Genomic DNA, 12548 nt, shown 5'->3' with positions numbered 1-12548 from the left:
TGTGTACAAAACAGTTTGGTTGAATCGTAATTGTGTATAAAACATACACAAAGAGAACTAATAAATGGTTTATACACATATGTACTTGCGTTAAATACTCAAAGTACATATATGTATTACTCGAATTACATATGTACGCATATGTATAAAAACGGATATACGTATGTGTATCAAATAGTTTGGCTGAACACTAATTGTGTATATTTTAAATTTAACAAATTTGTTAATTGGTGAGAGAAATGAAGAGAGAGAATGTAATTAAATATTTAATTGGAAATAGAATTAGTTAACAATTTACCCTTATGCCCTTTTCATTTATTTTCTACATATAAATAATTAGAAAACTACCATTATTATAAATCTCAAGATCTCCAAAATCAATGGACAAGATTTGTTCATTTTGTTCACAAAAACATTATGGTTCTCTCTTGAACCCTACCCTGTACGCATATGTATAAAAGCTGATATACGTATGTGTATCAAATAGTTTGGCTGAACACTAATTGTGTATATTTTAAATTTAACAAATTTGTTAATTGGTGAGAGAAATGAAGAGAGAGAATGTAATTAAATATTTAATTGGAAATAGAATTAGTTAACAATTTACCCTTATGCCCTTTTCATTTATTTTCTACATATAAATAATTAGAAAACTACCATTATTATAAATCTCAAGATCTCCAAAATCAATGGACAAGATTTGTTCATTTTGTTCACAAAAACACTATGGTTCACTCTTGAACCCTACCATATATATATATATATATATATATATATATATATATATATATATATATATATATATATATATATATATATATATATATATATATATATATATATATATATCTATACTATATATAATATACATATCCAAAGGACTTCTTAAAGTCATTAAAATTTCCATAAAACACCCCTAAAGCATGATGTACAAGTCTTTTAAGCACCAGAAAACTTCACTTTCCACTTATACCCTTTCCCCTAAACTAAACACACAAACTAGGGTTTCTCTCCTCTCTCATTTGGTCCGCCACTCATCCTCTCATCCTCTGCTCTCTCTCTCTCTATGGCGATTGTGACTTCATCAGGCCTCTCTCTCTCGGATCTCGCCAGATCTGTGAGGATTTCACCAGATCGATGAAGGTAACCTCGTTTTCTCTCTCTCTCACCAGATCTGTGAGGTTAAAGCCTGCTTCAAGATAGCGCACTTCCAATTCCTTTGCCGTCTTTATTCGATAAATATATGACTTCTGGAGAGTATGATGTAGGCATTTAGCTTTAATGATTAAAATTATCGATTCAACGTGCTATAAGATATCTGATTGTCATGTAATATTAACTGATATTCATAGATTTTGTTGTTTCATGCAGGCTTCTACGGAGGCATGTACATAAAAGAAAAGATGGAAATCACTTGGAAAGGGAAGTTTGATCAAGTTTATATATCTAATAGAAAGAGGGTTAGTATATTAAGTCCAGTAAATTACGCTTAGTCTTATCACATTAGATTTCAGATCTTTAGCAGATAATAATGTCACTATAATATTAGGTTGAACCCAAAAGAAATTTGGGGTTATAAAGTTTGTGAACCCAAAAGATTACAAGAAACCAAACTTGTTGGAGCGAGAAGTCAAGATTTTTCTCTTAACGATGTCAGCAAAGGTGCACCCTGGATACAGGTCAGCAAGAATCAAGAATCTTAATTATTTTGCATTTTGTATAACCAATTTTTATTTATTTTAAATACTTTTTGCAGGTTCTTGGCTATTATCAATCGAAAAACCGGCCTCGAGAATCACGTTCTAGAGCGTTGAAGCTCGATTTAGAATCCGTTAGATGGCATGTCGTCGTGTCGATCTGTTTGCTTAAACAGGTTACACATGTCAACCCAAACACGGCCCGTTTATTAAACGAGTTAGATATGAGAACCCAAACCTAATTATTTCCGTCTCATGTGTCGGGTCATGTTAGAAATTCTCACCCCTACTGAATTCATTGTAGCCGGAAGCAACTAAAAGGCACGGAAAATATATTGGCAAGTGCATGAAGGTTTTAGATATGAACGGCCTTAAGCTTTCGACATTGAACCGGTTAAAGGTACATATATCCACACACAGATTTTTAACGAACTTTGATGTTTTGGCATTTCAGCTGCTGCAAACAATCTTGACTGTTGATGATCTCAACTACCCGGAGAAGACCATCACATACTATACAGTTAACGTTCCATACGTATTTTCTGCTTGTTGGAAGGTCAGCTTCATCATCTCCATTTGACTTAAAATAAAATAAAATATTAGTTAAGCATATTATAAAGACCCATTCGCGCGTGTAGGTTGTGAAACCACTGTTGCAGGAGCGAACAAGCCGCAGTGTTTTTCTAACGAGGAGTTCGTGATTCGCAGCTGATCCGATTATCCGGTTACACAAAAGAGGTTACATTTATTCAGTGGTGTGTGATTATTATTATTATTATTATTATTATTATTATTATTATATTCTTATGGTTTTTGTTTTCTTCTTAAAGCTTTTCCGCCTTCGCTCTTTTGGTTATGCTATCAATCCACATATGTTCGAATGCGGTGAAGTTCGCTTAAACCTTAGCCACCAATGGACCTTACCGAGTGGACAAATCTGGGTGCCTCTTGTAACGACTGTAAACCATAACCTAAATCGACCAATTCATAAGGATTTACACTATTCCAGTTAGATTAATAAATGATTTTTACTTGGGTTCAGGAGTTTGAGGACACTTTAAACTACATAGCAGGCTTATGAAGTGAAGCAGAATCATATGGCATATGTCGGATCATTCCACCTTCATCATAGAGAATGGGTCGGTTTGGGTTGACTTGCATGAGACAGGATTTCTTTATACTTGTCAAAAAGAGAAATTCTTTATTTTGGCCAAAACGGGTCAATTTGGGTTAATTTGCATGGGCTGGTTCCCAATACAGGTTAAACGAGTGATTATTGTATTCTTGTCAGAAAGGGTATTCTTTTTTATTAATGGTCAAAACGGTTCAGTTTCGGTTGACCTGAAACACCCGGGTGTAAAGTAAGATCAAACTAAAGTACGACTAAACTCTCTAATATTATTTCAATTATAGTATGAATATTTTTTTTATAAATTGGTGTGCATTAAAAAACGCTTTAGGTGACTTTCGACATCTGCCACCCATTTAATCCGTTTCCTTTTTAACCAAGTTTCTCTATTTTACTTGATTTACCCAGTGGATATAATAATATAAACTGAGTTGACCACTTTGATTCATAATTTTGACCATTATTTACTTTGTTTAATTATGCAGTACAAGATGATGGCCCTTAGAATTACCAAATTAGGCACATCAGATATTCAGTTACAAAATGAGCATTACCATAGTTGTAATCTTCAAGTTATTATTGTAACATTTCTGAATGATTATGGGATGATATTAGGTCTTTACATACATTGTTTTTGTATAATAGCAGAAAAAGCTCGGTTGCAAGTGGCAGCAGAGGCTGCCGAAAACGCAAGAAGGCGAGCAGAAGCAGAAGCTGTGTTAGAGGCAAAGCGAAAGAGAGACCTCGAGAGGGAAGTAGCTCGTCAGGCGTTATTGAAGGTATCCACCTTTACCTTGATAATCGAATAAAAACATTAGAGTAAAATGCCATTTCTGTCCCAGAGTTTTGGCCAGTTTTGCAACGTTTGTCCAAGGTTGGTTTGTTCGCATCTGGATCCAAAAGGTTTGAAATCTTGCCATTTTATCCGGCTTGTTAACACTTTTCATTTTTCTTCGTTAATTCGGGGGTATTTTCGTACATAAAGTGAAAAAGACCGAATTACTCTTTAAGTGAATACTTGTACATAAAGTGAAATGACCGAATTACCTTTAAGTTAATTGAAAAGACAGAAATACCCCTGACTTAATGGAGAAAATGGATGGAGTTAACGGGCCAGATGAAAATGGCAAGATTTCAAATCTTTTAGATCCAGATGCGGAACAAGCCTTTATCATGGGTCACTGGACGCGTTAGACAGTTTTAACTTTGGGTCCAGCAATCCTTTGGAACAGCTCAATCGGTACATGAAACAGGATGATGAACACGAAAAAGACAATGATGGTGAGCTCGAACCACCAACTGTTGTTCCAGGTCATCAGATAAATATGGACGTGGAAGAAGGCGAAATCGATTGAGTGTTTTAGAATAATTAGTATCATCTTTTATGTATAGAATGATTTCTGGCTATTAAGCCTGGTCAGGAACTGAAAAAAATCAAAAAAAGAAAAGAAAAAAAAAAGAATTTATAGAATGGTGTTATTAAACATTCATTTTCATGTGGTTTTGATTTCTCTGCATATGTGAATGATCTTTTATTAGTTGACTCTATATTTGATTGTTGTAACTGCATAGGAATTTTTAGTATAGAACTGCTTGCGACCTCAGTTATTATAGTATTAATTTACCATTTTGTTATAGCACAAGGCAACAACTGTATAGGCAACAATCACTCCCTTCCACATATGACCTTTTGAAGGCTTCTCGGGGGGTGATGGAATTGTGGCTTGAATTTCCAACACCACGTTGGCCCGCATATGCAAATGCCACGTCACTCAACGCATTAAAGAAGTTGAACGCAGTCCCAACTGTGCTCTTAGCTTTGTAGCCGTATAAAAAACGGGTTGAGCCATTAACCCGTCTAAGTATTTAGAAAAAAAAAAGTTTTCCCTTTTACATAGTTAGTCATAATTAACAAATTGGCTAAACGTATCTAACAACCTTAAATTTTCTTGGTACTCAGTTCAAAAATTCCAAAAACATTCAAGGCATAGTTAGATCACGTAGAACCTATAGCTAAAAAAATGAACAAAAGGTATATCGCTAAAGAATTGATAAACTAACATAAAAACGTGTGCCAACATATCACGAATAAGAAAACTAACTTAAGTACTATACAATATATCACGACACGACTGATAAGCTGACGCGAAACGAGTATCCTATTGTAAATCACCACTCCCGCTGCATCGCGCGGGTAAATGGCTAGTATATATATATATATATATATATATATATATATATATATATATAAAGAGCCAGCCAGAGGTTGAGAACAAACAAAACAAACGAAACAAAAGGAACAGAACAACAGAAAAACAAGAAACCTACAGGAGGTTATATATATATATATATAAAGAGCCAGCCAGAGGTTGAGAACAAACAAAACAAACGAAACAAAAGGAACAGAACAACAGAAAAACAAGAAACCTACGGGAGGTTCACAACATCGAACATCTTCCAGCTATCCCACAAAGGTCTTCTAATGTTCGCCCGATTGCTTAACCAAACGAATGAGTCTTCTTTAATAAGATCGACGGAAGTTTTTATAGGAATAAAACGGCCTTCAAAAACTCTCATTCCGCGCATTCCAAATCCTCCAAACGGTGGCGAGAATAATCAGCTGGATAATGTGTTTCCAAATCTTACTGCCCGGGCTCTAATTAATATAGTCTAAAAACTCCCGAAACGAATGCACTTCAACCGAATACCTAAGGCGTACCCAAGCAAGAACATTCCACCATATGCATCTGGCCCAAATACAACTCAGAAAGATATGATCTCTGCTCTCCAACGTCAGACCGCATCGAGGGCAATACTCGTCATCCAGCTGAACGCCTATTTTTATCAGGTTTTCTCTCGAAGCTATCCGGTTAATCAACACTCTCCATAGCAGGAAATTTGCTTTAGGGGTCGCCCAAGTACTCCAGCTGAAACACGGATCATCCGGAATCCCAGCCAACCTCGCAACTTCTAAGTCCTTTCGGACTTGTTTTGCCGAGAACAGCTGATCTTCATCGTTTCTCCAGGACCACGAGCCGTTATTCAGAGTCAAACACTGGTTTAAATCGATACCCAGCTTTGATAACTTGGAATCCATGGCACCGATGTCTTTCCAAACGCCCGGGACTGAAGTTTTGAAAGGAACCAATTGGGCTGTATTTCTGTTTTGATGAATGGCCGCAACAACCTTTGCCCACATCTGATCCGGGTTTTCCTTGAAACGCCACCACCACTTAGTGAGCATAGCAAGATTAAAATCCGAAATATTTCCAACACCAATACCCCCCTTTTTTTAGACTTGATAAGCAAATCCCAACGAACCCAACCAACCTTTTTGCGTCTATCCGAGATACCCCAGATGAAATCTCTCCGAATCTTTTCGAGCTTGTTTAGAACACATTTAGGGGCTGAAAAGATGGATAAAAAATATGCCGGAATACTCCCTAAAACCGATTTAGCCAACGTGATTCTCCCCGCAAACGACAAGTGTTTGGCTTTCCACTTGGAAAGTTTAGAATAAAATTTGTTGATAACCGGTTTCCAGTGCATAGCCCGTTTCATATTAGCGCCGATGGGAACGCCAAGATAAGTGAACAGAAAACTCCCCACTTCGCACTTAAGAACCGCCGCCAAACGATCCACTTCCCCTTCTTCAACGCCAATCCCAAATAGTTTACTTTTGCGATAGTTAACTTTTAAACCCATAACCAGATTTAACCATCTGAGAAGACGACTAAGGGTCACCACATTTTGCTCCGACCATTTTCCAATAAATAGGACGTCGTCCGCATAAGAGAGGAGGGATAACAAAGGGCCGTCGTTTGGAAGCTGGAATCCATGAAACAGACCAAGATCGATGGCTCGACTTAGAAAAAGATTAATAACTTCCATAGCTAAGATGAAAAGAAAAGGCGATAGGGGATCGCCCTGCCTTAATCCCCTTTTGAATTTGAATTCTGTCGTCGGCGAGCCATTCACCAAGACCGACCCCATACCAGAAACAAGGCAGCCTTTGATCCAAGATAACCAATTTTACGGAAAATTCATATGCTTCATCATTCGGAAGAGAAACTTCCAGCTGAGAGAATCGTACGCCTTTTCGAAGTCGACTTTATTGGACCTCTATTATGAATTGATTTTAATTCAACAAAGTGGCCGACAATTTATACTACTCAAAGTGATTTGACTGTTTTTAAGCACATGGGTTAGTCGGTTGTGATGTCATTAGACCTTCAACACAATTTGACTGTTTTAAGCTCATTGGACCTTTAATCCTTTTGGCCGACAACAAATATGATTGACGTGCTGTGAGATGTTCACGTGACAAACAGAAGACAACTGCAACACCGATAATGTTTACAGATATTGTAGAATGTGTTGACTGTGATGTGTAATAAGCTGATTTGTTAACCGAACAGTGATGTTGTTCGATTGGATGCTATGACGGTGGATCGAACAGGAGTCCTAGCCGATCGACTAGATCAACAGGTCAATGACTTAAATGAGTGTCAGTGATGCTGTTCGATCGGCCATGGTCAAGAAAGTCAATGTTTTTAAATGTTATTAACGATGTTGCCTTGAAACGGTTTAGAAATGCTAGCCGATCGGTTAGTCTAGCCGATCGGTTAGCCTAGCCGATCGGTTGGCATCTTCAACATCAACAGCAAACATGTCTCAACTTTTTCGAACCAAAAATTCAAGATTTATCTCAAACGGCTTCGAATTAAGATTTGAAAATTTGTAGGCTTGTAGATCTGATAGTTTCGCACATCATATCCAAAAATCAGCAATTTTCGACCGTAGAAACCTGTTCAATTTGTCAAAATTCAGTTAAAAACGTGAAGAACAAGAAAAATAAGAAGAATTTGACAAATCTGAATGATTTTGGCTCTGAATCTGATCAAAACTTGTACGAATCTGTGCATTTGATCTTTGCAACCGAGCACCTGCTCTGATACCAATTGTAGGTCCTGGTTTTTCACTCCGATTCGATTGCGAAACGACCGTGCAACGTGCGGAATCCGTGCACGAACGAGACCGAAACACAAACCGTACAATTAACGTGATTCCATTGATAGATCTGAAAGTAGTACAAACCTTGAATCACCACTTGGAGGACTTTCTCTCTCTAACTTCTAACCTCCAAGTTACACAAATGGCCAAAAGTCCCTAATGTTAACCATAAAGCTCCTATTTATAGGCCAAGGCATATGAGTGATTCCCTCGTAATTACAATATTTCCACCTTGCCTTTTCTTACTAATAACAATATAAACTCTAGAATTCTTCATTTTCTGCTACGGTTCTGATTGACGAAGGCGATAGACATTACTTCACTAACACTGAATGATATTATTCTTGAAAACCAATTACTTATAGAACAAAGTTTAGATCAAAGAGCTAAAATCGAGTTCTGTGAAAATGAAAGAAGAGATATTTACAAGAAAATAAATGATAAAGAAATTAATGTAAGAGGTTTTCAAGAAGCAAAAGAATTCATAAATTTCATAGAGTCCACTCCAAAGAACAAAGGAGAGGGTTTGGGTTATGTAATAACAAATAACAACAAACCTACTGTCTTTATAAAGCAACTCAACAGATTTCTGATAAATTTATATCAGAATCTGATTCTGAAACTTGCAAATCAGCATGTTCTGGTTATTCCTTTGATAAGCCAAACTTTAAAACAAAAAGAAGTGAATGCAATCAAGAGTTTGTAAAAACTCCAGAAGCAGTTCACTTATCTTTTCAAAATTATCCCTTCATTCCATCACAAGAAGGAACATCAGAGGTTTCTGATGATTCTTGTATGTGTGTTGAAATACTGAAGCTTGTTCAACACCATCTCCAAAAGAAAAAGAAAAATTCTTTTAATGGCTTAGCATTTAACAGAAATTCTGATGAAAGGTCATTTAGAAGAAATAATAAAACCAAAATATCATCAGAAAGAGTACCCAAGCATGCCTGGGTACCTAAAACCCTCTAACCATTCCATTTTAGGACAATCATGTGCAGCAGATCTGGTACTACGACTCAGGAAGCTCCAAGCACATGACTAGGGATAGGAGCTTACTCAGCAACTTTGTCTCAAGGCTGGGTAAAATGGTGAACTTTGGAAATGGAGTAAAAGGAAGGATCATGGGATACGGATGTATTAGGTATGGATGTTTGACCATTGAAAGAGTAGCCTATGTTGAAGGCTTAAAATATAATTTGCTGAGCTGTGGTCAATTTTGTGACAAAGGTTTTCAGGTAACATTTTTACCAGAAAAATGCTTGCTAATAGGTATGGATGATAAGAAAATATATTTAAGTTGCAAAAGAATAAGAAAATCAATTTACTACTTTTATTTCAAAGAAGAAAATGAACATCCAAAATGATGTTTATTTTCAAAAATCAACGATGGAAGTAGTTGGCTATGGCATAAAAGGTTGGCACACTTAAATTTCAAAAACCTAAGCAAACTAGAAAGTAAGGGCCTGGTAAAAGGAATACCTTTCCTATCCTCTAAAAAGGCTAAAATTTGTGATGCATGTGAGATGGGAAAATCCAAAAGAAGCTCACATAAATCAATTTCTGAATCTTCTATTACACAAAATTTGGAACTTTTACACATGGAATTGTGTGGACCCATAAGTACAGAAAGTTTTTCTGGAAAGAAATATATACTAGTAATAGTTGATGATTTTCCAGATATACATGGGTTGAATTTTTGAGAAAGAAAAGTGAAACACCTGATCTGATCACTAATTTTATCAAGAAAATTGAAAACCTGTTAAAATTAACAGTCAGGAGGATCAGATCAGACAATGCGACAGAATTTAAAAATTCAAAAATTGAGAGCTTTCTTGTGAGTAAAGGAATCTCTCATGATTTTTCAGCTCCCAGAACCCCTCAACAAAATGGGGTTGTTGAAAGAAAAAATAGAACCTTAGTAGAAGCTGCGAGAACAATGCTTGCATATGCCAAAATGCCCACTCACTTTTAGGCAGAAACAATTGCAAATGCATATTTTACTAAAAAGAGAACCCCTATCAACAAAATGCTAAACAAAACACCTTACAACATTATAAATGGAAGGATTCCAAGTGTAAAATTTTTACACACATTTGGTTGTAGATGCTTTGCTTACAATGATTTTGAAAGCCTTGAAAAATTTGACAGAAAAGCAGAAAAAGGTATTTTTCTTGGATATTCTTTGTCCTCAAAAGCTTATAGAATCTTTATTCTTAACACAATGACAATCAGAGAAAGTTTATATGTCTCATTTGATGACTCATCAGAAACTGATGGTTTCTGATGAATACATGAATACATGAAAGAAATAAATTTTTCTGACAAACAAGAAAATTATGAGCATCTCTTTGAAATGATATCAGAAGATTTTCTAGAACATGATAAATCTCTCACATATAAAACATCAGAAATATCATGTACTAACCCTGCAGAACAAGTCATTAGCACACCAGAAAATCCAAATTCTGGTGCATTACACCCAACAGAGGCAACTGAACAGGGGGAAACTTCAAATCCATCAGAACCAACAATTGTTCACAATAGGTTAAGATGGATCAAAGGGCATGTTCATTCTGATATCATTGGCAATCCAGCTAATGGTGTGAGAACAAGATCTGCAACTGCACATGAATGTGCATATGCTGGGTTCTTAAGCAAAATACAACCCAAATCTGCCAAAGAAGCTCTGAATGACCCAGACTGGATACAAGCTATGCGAGAAGAACTGGATCAAATCGAGAAGAGCAAGGTATGGGATCTGGTACCTAAGCCTAAAGACAAATCTGTCATAGGCTCGAAATGGGTGTACAGGAATAAATCTATTGAGAATGGCATAATCACCAGGAACAAAGCAAGGTTAGTGGTCAAAGGTTACTGTCAACAAGAAGGTATTGATTATGATGAAACTTTTGCACCAGTAGCTAGATTAGAAGCTGTAAGAATTTAGGCTACATATAAGGATTTCAAAGTTTATCAAATGGATGTAAAATCAGCTTTCCTAAATGGTAAAATTGAAGAAGAAGTTTATGTGCAACAACCAGAAGGCTTTGTTGATCCAAAATTTCAAAATCATGTTTATAGATTAAACAAAGCCTTATATGGGTTGAAGCAAGCTCCTAGAGCCTGGTATGAAACATTATCAAACTTTTTAATCAATTCTGGATTTACCAAAGGTAATATTGACACCACATTTTTTTCTCAAAACACACAAAGGTCATACCTTGTTGGTTCAGATATATGTTGATGACATTATATTTGGATCAACAAACGAAAAATTTTGCAAAAAGTTTTAAAAGTTAATGACCAGCCACTTTGAAATGAGTATGATGGGTGAGTTAACCTTTTTCTTAGGGTTACAAGTCAAATAAAGAATTTATGGAATATTTTTGAGTCAATCAAAATATGTTAAAACAATTCTACAAAAATATTCACTTGAAAACTGCTCTGTTTCAAATACTCCCCTGGCAACATGGAACAAATTAGATTCTGATAAAGATGGAATAAGTGTAGATATTAAAACCTATAGAGGGATGATAGGGCCATTGCTATATTTGACTGCAAGTAGACCAGATATCATGTTTGCTACATGCTTTCTGGCCAGATATCAATGTGATCCTAAAGAATCCCACTTAAAAGCTGTAAAAAGGTTTTTCAAATATCTAAAAGGCACGTCAGAACTTGGTCTCTGGTATCCAAAGGATACAAACCTTGAATTAATTGCATACACAGATACAGATTATGCAGGGTGTAAGATTGACAGAAAAAGCACATCCGGTGCTTGTCAATCTTGGGGAAAAAACTGGTATGTTGGGCAGTAAGAAGCAAAACCGTGTTGCCACATCAACAGCAGAATCAGAATATGTTGTAGCAGCAAGTTGCTGTTCACAAGTGCTGTAGATGCAAACTCAACTGAAGGATTATGGAGTAAATCTGACAAAAATACCAATTCTATGTGATTCAAAGAGTGCAATTGCAATAACAGAAAATCCAGTTCATCACTCAAGAACCAAACACATAGATGTCAGATATCACTTCATAAAAGATCAAGTGGAGAAAGGTAACATTGAAATGTATTTTGTTCCAACTGAAAACCAAATTGCTGATATCTTTACAAAACCTCTTGATGAAAATAGACATAACTTTTTGATCAGCAAACTGGCCATGGTTAACTTAAAAGATGAAAATTTTTCAGAAATAAAAGCAACACAAAATGAAAACCAAATTGATGATCACCAAGACTGACAATAAAAGAACAAATAAACAAAATTCTGATGAAGAAAACCATCTATCAGATGGAACATCAGAAGGTCTAATAGATCATCAATAAAATGTGATGATTTATCAGAAATTCTAAAGAAATATCAGAAATTCTGACATTCATCAGGAAGTTTGTTTAAAATGCATAATGATCATTAATCATCAAGGGTTCATATCTTCATACATATTCCATTTGTATATATTCATAGTTGTCCTTAGTTTAATTTTTGTTTTTATTTTTTTCATTAAAAAAAAACAAAAAGGGGGAAACATTGCATGAAGATAAAATTAAATCCAGAAAATTCAATCGTCACAATTTTTTTTCTAGAAAAATCATTTTTTTTACTCATGCAACGTCATTTTGTCATAAGGAGTTTAAGAGAAACACGTAAGCACCAAAATTATTAGGAGCTACGAAAGTAGCCGCCCAACTATTGAATGCTTACTCA

The 12548-nt window shown here is 35.6% G+C and overlaps 1 long non-coding RNA gene across 3 annotated transcripts; it reads left to right on the top strand.

Annotated features, from left to right (window-relative positions):
* Positions 1–1377: 1377 nt before the first annotated feature.
* Positions 1378–2856, top strand: LOC110938886. Of its 3 annotated transcripts, none has more exons than XR_002591783.2 (6): positions 1378–1460; positions 1550–1679; positions 1757–2039; positions 2152–2253; positions 2336–2452; positions 2528–2856. It is a non-coding gene; the product is annotated as an uncharacterized LOC110938886 (long non-coding RNA). The 3 variants fall into 3 exon arrangements; XR_002591782.2 differs by having other exon boundaries at positions 1757–2049; XR_004892482.1 differs by lacking the exons at positions 1378–1460; positions 1550–1679; positions 1757–2039 and having other exon boundaries at positions 2076–2253.
* Positions 2857–12548: the final 9692 nt, after the last annotated feature.

The sequence above is a fragment of the Helianthus annuus genome, chromosome 5 (assembly GCF_002127325.2).
Source record: "Helianthus annuus cultivar XRQ/B chromosome 5, HanXRQr2.0-SUNRISE, whole genome shotgun sequence".
In the NCBI taxonomy this organism is placed as follows: Eukaryota; Viridiplantae; Streptophyta; class Magnoliopsida; order Asterales; family Asteraceae; genus Helianthus; species Helianthus annuus.
Note: the sequence above shows the minus strand (reverse complement) of the source record. Positions and strands in the feature narration are given on the sequence as shown.